The sequence below is a fragment of the Ochotona curzoniae genome, unplaced genomic scaffold (assembly GCF_017591425.1).
Source record: "Ochotona curzoniae isolate NIBS_2020 unplaced genomic scaffold, NIBS_Ocur_1.0 contig_64, whole genome shotgun sequence".
NCBI classification, from domain to species: Eukaryota; Metazoa; Chordata; class Mammalia; order Lagomorpha; family Ochotonidae; genus Ochotona; species Ochotona curzoniae.
Genome location: NW_024466502.1, coordinates 23,264,600 through 23,276,339, shown reverse-complemented (window position 1 = coordinate 23,276,339; position 11,740 = coordinate 23,264,600). Strand labels below are relative to the sequence as shown.

General features: G+C 45.4%; 1 long non-coding RNA gene across 1 annotated transcript in view; it reads right to left on the bottom strand.

The window, feature by feature from the left end:
- The window catches only part of LOC121163639, a 144,744-nt gene extending 136,407 nt beyond the window's left edge, over positions 1 to 8,337 (bottom strand). The window contains exon 1 of the long non-coding RNA XR_005884929.1: positions 8,281 to 8,337. This is a non-coding gene — a long non-coding RNA (uncharacterized LOC121163639). The remainder of the gene's footprint in view (positions 1 to 8,280) is intronic.
- Positions 8,338 to 11,740: the final 3,403 nt, after the last annotated feature.

Here is an 11,740-nt window from a genome sequence, read left to right as displayed (position 1 = left end):
TTGCATTTTGATATATCCATTTTTCCATTTGAAACACTATTCACATTGCTTTGGATGTCATTACAAGAGATTTTTTTTAATCATATACTTTAGGGCCTGGTGCAGTAGCCTAGTGGCTAAAGTCCTCACCTTACATGCACTAGGATCCCATCTACTCCACTTCCGACCCAGCTTCCTGTTTGTGGCCTGAGAATGCAATAGAGGACGGCCTAAAGCCCTGGGATCCTACACCCACATGCAAGACCTGGAAGAAGCTCCTGGCTACTGGCTTTCGATCAGCCCAGCTCCAGTGGTTGTGGCTACTTGAGGAGTGACCCAGGAGACAGAAGACTTTTCTCTCTGTCTCTCCTTTTCTCTGTAGATCTGATTTTCCAGTAAAAATAAATAAATCAATCTTTTTTAAAAATCATATACTTTGGTGCCAACACCATAACATAGTGGATTCATCCTCTGCCTGCAACACTGGCATGCCATTTGCATACTGGTCACATCTGAGCGGTACACTTTTAATCCAGCTCCCTACTTGTGGCCTGGGAAGGCAGTGGAAGACGGATCAAGTTCTCAGGCCACTGCACCCACCTAGAAGCCCTAGGAGAAACTCCAAGCACCAGATTTTGGACCAGCTTAGCTCCAGTCATTGTGGCCATCTGGGGAATGAACCGGCAGATGGAACACCTCTCTGTCTCTCCTTCTCTCTGTGATTCTGCCTTTAATATAAAGATAAATAGATCTTTTAAAAATATACTTTATGTTTATAAAGCATATTTATTTATAAGGTATATAAGTATTATAAAGTATAATTTATATAAGACACACAAAAATATAGAAAGGCACAAAGTTGAGGCAAGTGTGGGTAGAATATTAAGAAACCTGGGATCAATATTAGACAAAATAAAAACCAAGCAAATGTATTATAGAAATGAATTTGGTCACTACAAAATAAGAAGCTCAAATTGCTAAATAACTAAAATAGTCTTAAATCTATATGCACCTAAATCACATTGAGCTGCAAGGAGAAACAAATCTATTTACCACCATACTGAGAGATGTTTAAGTGGACTAGAAATCGAGACTTTAAATAAATTATAAATAAACATTCAAACAGTCAACAGGTTTATACAATAGGAATTCTACAGTCAAAGCTAGAGAATTCACAATCTTCTAAAAGTCTCATACAATACTTATTAAAGAAGAGCATCTTCTGAACCATAAAGTGAATCTCAACAGCTTCCCAAAAGATTAGATCATATATTTTTTTCTTGTCTCAATACAATCAAGTTAGATTTCAATATTAGCAATAAATAGAAAATCCCAGAATGCTTGGAAATAGGTGTTCTCCTAAGTAACTCTTGTATTACAGAGGGAATGATAGTATAAACTGTAAAATGTCTAGAGAACTAGACACGTGTCTGGTGCAGCACCTAATATGCTGTGTGGGCAACGCGCATTATTCCCCAGAGTTCCTGGCCGTGACTCCTGCTCCCCATGCGGGTCTAGCATCCTGCTGATACACACCCCGGCAGGCAGAATGTGGCTCAAGCGCTCGAGTTCCTGTCATCCACACAGGAACCCAGAAGGAGTTATAGGTACCTGACTTCAGCCCCAGACCTTGGAGGGATTTATAGTGGATCAGAAGAAGGGGAATTTCTGCTTTGAATCAATAACAAAAATGTTGCATATCAAAAATTGCAGGAGAGCTGAAGCAATACTTTGGCATTCTCTGTTGTTGGCTGATATTTGGATTATGCTGTTCCTTGGGACACACAATGTCACTGATCTGTTTGAGCACAGCAGGTCAGAGAGGAGGTAGAAGAGGATTTCTACACGTCAAGGGGTGGTCTCGAAGTACAATTCAACAATGGTCCTTTCTTGCTGCATTTCAGAATCAGTGATAATAATATCCTTAGATAAATCCAATGGAAGCCACAAACCAGCATCAGGGACTGAGGAAGCCAATCTCTCCAGAGGGTCCCAGGGACACTCAGAGTAACCTTGGCATGAATTCTTAAGCTCACTGAGTTAACTAAAACCAGGAGAAAATGTGGGGGGAATGTTGGCCTGTAGGAGAGCTTAGGTTCCTCTTAAGTAGGCTTGCACCTACACTCCCACCATCTCCCACTCTCAAAAATTAAGGAAAGACAAAGTGAGAGACGCCTCACTTTTTTTCCCTTTCACCAAGGTCAAAAACTAGGGCATGTGATCATTCATTAAGACAGTCACAGCTGGGCCCGGTGGTGTGGCCTAGGGGCTAAAGCCCCCACCTTGAACGCACTGGGATCCCATATGGGCGCCGGTTCTAATCCTGTCAGCTCCACTTTCCATCCAGCTTCCTGCTTGTGGCTGGGAGAGCAGTCGAGGACGGCCCAAAGCCTTAGGACCCTGCACCCACGTGTATGATACCCGGAAGAAGTTCCTGGATCCTGTCTTCGGACCGGCATAGCACTGGCCGTTGCACTCACTTGGGGAGTGAATCATTGGATGGGAGATCTTCCTCTCTGTCTCTCCTCCTCTCTGTATATCTGACTTTCCAATAAATAAATAAATCTTAAAAAAAAAAAAGACAGTCACAGTTGAGCCCACTTGTCTCTTGCTTCCACATTCCTGGAAAACAATCCCTGCTTTGAACTGCCCTGTCCCAGATAACCCAAGATGGAGGGGTGGGGTGAGGTTACACAGTTCTACTCTCAAGTCCAGCACTATCTAAATTACTCTTTTCCCTTCCAAGCATGCTGCTCAACCCACTCTTCATGCTATAACCAACGCCTACCATGTTATCTGTTTTCTGCACAGCTTTCCCAACTCAAACTCTCGCCTTCCTGTTCATGTGCTTTTTCTGGATAGAACACTGTGACAGAAAAATTGGACCTCACTCACACATCAGCAATTGCCCCTGCTCTGTGGCACTTGAGCCCTGTGAGCTGTGGTTCTGTCATAGTAGTAACTAAAACTGCTATCGTCAGGAGGCTGAAGGTTTTCACAAACCAAAGAGCCGTCACAATTGTAACCTGATCAACCAGTGAATGAGTGACGGCATCTTGATGGAGAGCACAGCGTTAAGTAGAAGCCGTAAACAAGCATACCTGGTTGGTAATCAAAGCAGCCACGTGTGCCCCTGGAGTTCTGCGAGGCTATCAACTTAGGCTAGCACCAGATTCTACTGAGCATGCCTATCCTGGGTCAGTGCAGCGGAGGGAGCCCAGAGGCCATCTGCAGGGCTGAGAAGGTTCTTTCTCCTTGAAAAAGAGCAGAGCGGTGTGATGAGCCCTCCTATAAGGGCTTTTTATAAATTATGTTTTATAGCAAGTTTCCTTGGAAGGCTTTGTTTTAAAGTCATCAAGTCAGATGAGTGCTCTACAGGACCACCATAAAGCTTCTGATGGTTCCTGTAAGGGACCCTCTGAGGGGATGCTGGGAGGATTTTGTCCTAGTCAACAGGTTCATGGAGGGCTTAGTGTACGCCAGGGGTGTTCTTGGGTCATGGGATACAGATGATGAACCAAACAGACAAAAACTCCTATTCTCATGAGGTTCCAATCCAAATGAATAGACAAGTCAAAAAATTAAAAGGAAAAAGGAACAAGGTGCTTTGTGCCTGCTCATGGCAGACTCTGTTTCTTGCTCTCCCCCCACCTTGTAAGAATGTGAGTTTCTGAAATCTGAATTGAGTCCAGAGACCAAGAGAGTCCAAAGCATGGGGTCCTTCTGCTAGGGGCCCGGGTATCTTAATTTTTATTCCTGGTTCTTGACCCACAAGGAGAATTCAAAGCAGAAACATATAATAGGTAGGTAGGTAGACAGAAAGACAAACATAGATAGACAAGTGGAGACAGAGGCACACACACACAGTATAAATGAGAACAGTGATAGAATAAACATAAATTCATGCATGAGTGTAAGCTGCCTCACATGAGAAACAGTCATGAGTGGCCCAGAGCATTTCTCATAAAAGAGAAAAAGAGCAGCACTTGCAAGCTTGGTCCATGATGCAACCGAATTCTCCCCCATCCTTGGCCTCTTATAAGTTTAGTGGTAGTACTGTAATCATACAGATGAGGTGGGATATTACCATGTGCCCTGGTCATGAATAAGACAGTTGAGAAGGTGGAAGTATCAAACCAACAGTTAAAGAGACAAGGTGACATGACAGATTTGTAAGACTCCAGCTTGTCTGAACTTTAACTAAATGCCTAATTATACCATGTAATTTCCTTTAATGAAATTAATAGCTTCTGGTTCTTCCTGGCCTGCGACATAACTTATGACTACAAAATCCTTGTAGCAGTGTAGAAAGGCAGCTTCCTTGTCAATTCTAGCTGGTTCCCTGCCTAGGTCCAACCATGTCAGAGATGCTTTTCCCTCCAGGCAGCAGAGCTGTGCATGTGTGTGGCATGTGTGCGCAGGTATGTGCAAGCATATGTGTGTGCAAGCCCCTTCTGCTCAACATGAAACCTACCTGCAATGCTAAGGTTTTTTATCACTCACTACTAAAAGTGCTTCACTTAGCCCCTCTCTCTCAATCCTGCATTAAAAAAAGAAAATAATACAAGAACAGTGCACCAGAAGTAGTCATCAAAAGTCTTGCAGAACATCTTATGGGCTGCTATGCTGGTTCCGGCTAAGCAGTGGGTACCCAACAGCTGACCACGGAGCACAACAAAAACTAAAATCACTGCACCTGGTAATTTGTAAAAACTACCATAGCTTTATCTCAGTGCTGAAAACCCACAGTGCTTTCAGAGGAGTTGCTACAATTAATTTTGTATTCTAGTTCTGTTGTTAGGTGCAAAAACTTGTATTCAGATATCTGCATATCACTTATACTATTCTCCTTATGGTTTTTGTCATTATTATTAGAAATGAGCCAGCCCACCCCGGTTACAGTTGGTGCCTCTGAAGGAAACGTCCAGGAATATCAGGAAAGCTCTGGCCAGCCTCGTGCCCATCCGCTGCATGCCATGACAGCGTTGCTCCTGCCATTCTCCTATGAGGCACACAGGTGAAGGGACTCACCTGCAAGTCAAGGAGCCTGAGCACTTCCATGTGCTGCTTCACTGAAACCAGGAGTTTGAAGCTTCATCCGGTTCTCCAACGCTGTGCTGGGTCCCAAGGCTTTGGGCCGTCCGCGACTGCTTTCCCAGGCCACAAGCAGGGACCTGAATGGGAAGTGGAGCTGCGGGGATTAGAACTGGTGCCCATATGGGATCCTGGTGCATTCAAGGCGAGGACTTTAGCCATTAGGCCACGCCGCTGAGCGCTATAATATGCATGTTTAAGACCATAAACATGTGGTCACAGCATGAAAACAACTTTTCTTGAAGATCTTCTTAAGTTGGACCTGGCACAACAGCCCAGTGGCTAAATCCTCACCTGCAAGTACCAGGATCCCATATGGTACCAGTTCATGTCCTAGCTGTTCCACTTCCCATCCAACTCCCTGCCTGTGGCCTGAGAAATCAGTAGAGAATGGCCCAACCTTGGGACCCTGCACCTGTGTGGGAGACCAGGGGTAAGCTCCTGGCTTTGGATGGGCTCATCTCTAGCCATTGTGGCCACTTGGGGAGCGAAGCAGCACATGGAAGATCTTTTCTGTCTTTTATCTTTATAAATCTGCCTTTCCAATAAAAAATAAATAAATATTTTTTTAAAAGATTTTCTAGCATTTATAACAAATTTAAATATATTAATTTTATTTTTTAAAGTCAATATGGTAATCTGTAATTGTTGAAGTTGCTCCTTTGTTTAAAAAAAAAAAAAAAGCATACTGGTGACAAATGCTACAGCACAAGCCTAAAGTCAGGGCTTTGCAGCCTTTACAGCTAGTGGACTTTACAGGTAAAAAAAAAAAAAAACAAAAACACTTTGATATATCCACCACCTTGACCATTCATCATTTGTGTGGTGCAGCAGCTGGGGCTCGAACTGACACTCAAACGGGATGCTGTGCCAGGCGGAGGTTCCACTGGCTACATCAGTCCCTCCATTCTCACTTAAATATATACACACACACACACACATACTTCCATGTGTGAATGTATATGTATTTAAAGCCAACTGCTTTGTTATCTGGAAGCTCATTTTTGGCCCTGTTCCTCTGCCTCTTTGCCAAGGCCCTGCCCTTTCTTCCTTGCAGCTGAGCTGTGGTATCTGAAGCTGCTGATGGCCCCATAAGCTCACAGAATCACTCAGGGGCTTTCTTGTTTTCTGCTTCAGCTGAGATTGATGTGCCCATTTGCTTTCATCGGGGCAAAGGCATCATTTGGTTTTTATTTCTGTCTTTGAAGGTGAAGGTATTTACTGCTAATGCTGAACAGATGCACAGCGTTAATCACTTGAAAAGGAGCCCAGAGAAGAAAAGGGAAATATGCTGGAGGAAAGTGCCAGGAGAGCCCGTGGGGACGTGCAAGACTTGGCACACCTGAACTGCCATGAGCTGGATGCTATTATTATACCTGGTGAGTTAGCCAAACGCTGTGAGGCCAGCTGTTCATTTTAATTAATGCTTACTGACTTGAAAACCTTACTGAGTGGTGGATATGTCTAGTATGCTAAGCCAACCATTACATACACTGAACATGTACTTAAATACCACAGTCAACTCCATAAGTGTGTGTAATTATTATGTGTCCATTGAATGTATTTGAAAAGAACTTTTATGGTTCACTAACACAAGAGAGTCGATACACCATTCCACGCTTTGAAAGCAGTAATAAGCAGCCTGGGCTCTCTGGGGATCCTGGTGACCAAGCAGACCGATTCAGTGGACTCTCTGGAGGTGAAAGCCAGCTTGTGCCTTCCTGTGACTTAAAATCTCCCACGGGGTTGACAATCACTGATCAAAGGCAAATGAGAAATGGAATTTATGGTTTTGAGTTAAAATCTTAGAAACTGTAACGCAAAGATCCTGAAGCAGAACAGTTTGCAGCTCTTGCTGATATATGACAAGCAGACAACCCCACCAAGCTCTGGATGAATCCCCCCAGCCCACACTCAGAAAGACCTGGTGCCAGTATTCCTTCCTCCCCGCTCTCCAACCCTGCTCAGACACAGCAGGGAGCACAGATCAGGGCAGGTGTGAGGACTTGGAAGCAAAGGGGGAAATTCCAGGGAGGCAGGTGTTTATTAAGGGCTATTAGTTAATTTTTTTTTTTACCTGCCAGGATCTCTGAGACTGAATATTTATAAAGGAAAAGGGGGATATTTAGTTTCCATTCCCAAAGGCTGGAAGTTTAAGATCATATCAGCTACTGCTGAGGGTCTCCTGTGCCTGCCCAGAGTTCAGCAGAAAAGTGGGAGGCAAATAGGTGGGCACAAAGAGATCCAGTGAAGGACAGGGCCCAGGAAACTGAACACTTCATGGGAGCCCACTCAGGCAATAACAATCCAGTCCCTCTTGATGGCATTAATCCATCCATGAAGAAGGGTCCCCCACCATCATGATCCAAGAACCTGCATGAGTCAACACTGCCCCAAAATTGCTACATTGTGGAATGAAGCTTCACCTTGAGTTTGGGTGGCAATCAAACATATAATTCAAACCGCAGCAGCAGCCTTTGAGTGTGACCTTTTTCCCTGGCTTCTACTCAAGCCAAAACTTGCAGGTCCACATTGCTGAGAGGTACAAAAGCCTAGTTACACTCCAACATCCGGAGATTGTCTCAGAGGCTGTCACTGGGAAAGAGAAGCATACCGTGGGTTCTGGCCTCCTGTTACCACTCTTTGTATTTGAATGAAGATGTACAGTATCATTTTTAGCACTCTCTTCTCTGTTTCATTTTCATAAAATTGAGCAACAGCTCCAATCTGACTCTAGAGCTCTGAGACTTTAAGCACATAACTATCTTATTCTTAGAGAGAAGACAGAACTTTTGAAAGGCAAGAAGATGTGAGGAAACACGAAGTTAGAGGTAAAACAGCAATTCTGCAAACACATCAGCCTTCAGTCCCATGGAATAAACAGGATCCCCTTGCTAACACATGTTTTTGATGCTTGCATGAATTCTGGATACTTTAACAAAGTGCTGAGGCATTTGCCACTTTGTAATCAAGACTAAACAAGCCAATGGACCTCCCCAGGAGTCACCTTTAGGACAGAGATGGGCCATCATTAAACAACCAGAGCCAGTGAATGCAGACCTCGCCCTTCCCCAGTGATGCATCGGTAAGTACTTCAGTGGAGCAGATGCACAGGTAATCACCCATTGAGTTAATATCCCTCAGGTGAGGCAGGTGCTGGACATTTCCTAGGTTTTAGAGACAAGAGACTTGGCTTCCAGGACTTACTTTATCATTAACTAGGCATGATCTCAAAGAAGTCCTCTTTTGTCTTGGGGAGACACAAGCAGGAGATAGAATGGAGTTGTCATCTAGCTTCAAAGTGGAAGACCTGCAGGGGGAAAAAAAACAACTAAGGAGTAACATCTACTTTACTATTAAAAAGAACAGTGCAAGTCAAGCCTCCGCCTGCACTTTCAACATCTCATATGGGTTATGGTTCGCTTCGAGTCCCAGCTACTCCACTTCTGACCCAATTCCCCACTGGTGGCCTGGGAAATAAATGGAGGATGGTTCAAATGCTTGGGCCCCTACACCTAGCTTAAGACCTCGCTTAGAGGTCTTAATGGCCCCAGCTCTGGCCATTGTGGCCACTTGAGATGTGATCCAGCAAATGGAAGATAGGAGGTTCTTTGTTTCTCCTTCTCCTTCCATAACTCTGCCTCTCAAAGAACTTTTTAAAAATATCTTTAAAACCGGTGCAGCTTCTGTAGGGGTTCTTCAAAAATAAGACACAGAATTATCACTGGATCTAGCAATTCTGCTCCTAGACATATACTCAAAAGAATTAAAAGCAGAGTGCCTGGCACAGTGGCTCAACTAGCTAATCCTCCATGTGCCAGCTCCGGTATACTATAAGGTGACCAGTTCACGTCCCAGCTGCTTCTCTTTCCATCCAGCTACCTGCCTATGGCCTGGAAAAACAGCAGAAAATGGCCCTAAGCCCTGGGCCCCTGCACTTGCATGGGAGACCCAGAAAAATCTCTTGGCTTTGGGCTTTAGGTTGGCTCAATTCTGACCTTTGTAGCCATCTGGGGAGTGAACCAATGGATTAAAGATCTTCCTCTTTGTCTTTCTTTCTCTCTGTAAATCTGCCTTTTCATTAAAAATCTTTTTTTAAAAGGATTAAAAAGCAGATATTTGCACATTCATTACTATGGACAGCATTACTCATAATACCCACAAGGGGAACAGAGCCCAAATGCCCTTCAACACAAGAACAATAAACCAAACGTGGTCTGTTCACACACTGCAGTCTGAAAAAGCAGTGCAATGTTGACACAATGTTGAATGCTGAGGCTGTGCGCTGAGTCACAAAAGCACGCAGCCTGTGGTGAGGTGCCCCTCTCACAAGATACCTAGAACGGGCAAAATCACAAAGTAGGTGTGGTGGGGTTCCCCTCTCATGAGTACTAAGAATAGGCAAATTCACAAAGTAGGGCAGAGGTTCTCCAGCGCTGGGAGGAGGGGAGCGAGAACTGGGAACCACTGCCTACAGGCTGCAGAGCCAGTAAGGGCCCCGGAGCCAGTGTGCAGGCAGGGATGGTTGCCCAAAAGTGTGAGTGTGCCAAATGCCTCCCAACTGTACACTTCAAAATGGCCCGAATGAGCATGAACCAAAACCAGACCAAACACCCTCTTATGGGCAAAGCGGTTCTATAATCAGGTAGAAAGTACCCAGGAGACATTTTTTACTTGAATGTAAAGGCTGGAAGCTCACCCTTCAGGGCTGGATGCTGGCTTCCTGCTTATCCTCCTCCTAAGATACAAACTGCCTTGTCCCGTATCTCAACTTCTTCACTACAGCACGGGGAATCTGGCACCCGACGTCCCACATCCGGGACCCACAGCTCTTACATGTGATTTCTCCAAGCGGGCACTGCATTGCTTATCAACCTGTTGTAAGCCCCGGGACATCCTCCCCCCAGCAGAACAGCAGTCTTTGAGATCTGGAAGTCTGCTTTGCTCTCATCTGCCAACAAATCAAAAGTTTCTCTCTTGCATCCCAAACCCTGCCCTAGGTATTAGGACTGATGTCAGGGAGAGAGAAGGTGCTTTTGGTAACAATAACAAGTGTGAGGCGATAGAGGACAGACAGACGACAGGTGCCTGCTGCAGGTGCATGGGGCAGAGGAGTGGACTGGCTTCAGGCCTCCTAGGTGGGCATCCTCCCTGCCCATCTTTTGTACAAAGCTCAGTTCAGTAGCTGTGAACTGAGCAAGTGAACTGAGCAGCAGGAGTGTTGGCTACCGTTTGAAATTAGAAAGAAGGCCAAGGCTGGAAATAAGGCCTGGCCAGGGACTGCCGAGCTCCTGACATTTGGCTGCGGGCCAGCTTGAAGGCCCACAGAAAGCCTGAGATAGGATCCTGCGACCTTGGCCTTGGCCACCTCTTCTCAACTCGGGATGACACCCGCGCGCCCTCTGGCGGCGGATGAGGCTCTGGAGCAGAGCCAGAACGGGGAGACAAGGCGTGGCCCCGTCCCTGCAATGGGTGCTGTGAAGAATCTGGAAGGATGGAATCTACAATCTTCAGCAAATGCAGCTCTACTTCCCCCAGCCACAGGGGACCCTCAACCGTAAGCCCCATTTTTCTCTAATAAAAAATCGCTCAGCCCCATATACAAGGTGCTGGATGAAGCCTGGCACCTGTTTTCAGGAAACCTGCCTTAAGCCTGCAGGTTGGATACAAGTTGTTAGTCAAGGACAGAAGAATGCACACCTGTGACAACAATTCTATCCTGCCCTTGACCCAGTAGGATATTTACATGGCCTCAGTGAGGGATGCTCAGATTAAGAAAGAGGGAGATAGAGAGATGACACCATCCATTCCTAGAAAAACAGCTGCTTGTGAACACATACACGTATCCCAGGACATCACAAGGTGCAAAGAGGAGCAATAAGAGTTCTGGAAGCAGGGCAAGGTTCTTCTGGGGTCAAATCCACCAGCATTGCCTTCCCTAATGTTGGGAAAGTTAGCAGTATCTTGCTGCTCACACAGCTTCACGCTGGAAGTAACAGCATTTTCCCATAGGGTTATTGAGATGATTAACTAGTGAAGGTTAGTTGCATGAACACTTTGATTCTATTTCCACTCACTCAGTGGTGTGTACCACCTCATTCAGTAATACAGAGCCTTAAAATGAAGGCGCTGCCCACTGTGGCCTAACAGGCTAAACTCTGTGGTGCCAGAATCTCCTGTGGGTGCCGGTTTGAATCCCAGCTGTTCCACCTCTCAGCCTGGGAAAGCAGCAGAGGATGGCCAAGGCCTTGGTCCCTGTACTCACACGGGAGACATGGAAGAAACTTCAGATTGGCCCAACTCTGGCTGTTGTGACCATCTGGGGAGACCTCTGTGTCTCTCCCTCTTTCTCTACAGCTCTGTCTTTTGAGTAAATAAATCTAAAACAACGAAACGACAAACTTTCAACACATTTTACAACCCAGGCTATCTTCTATTACTGATGCAAGCATTAGGCAACATCCCATCCAAACTAAAAACAGCATGCCTGGGTACTTGGGATGAACTGGTTGGACTGGTTGACAGCAAGGTTGTTTCTGTTCCTTTCCTTGTGAGGGAGGGGGAGGGCAGCCGTGCCTTCCTCAGCCTGTGCCTTTCTGATGCATGTCTGGGAATCTCCTGTTTGTGAAAAAGTTCATCCGTGGAGGGCTTTTCCCTGTTTCCTCTG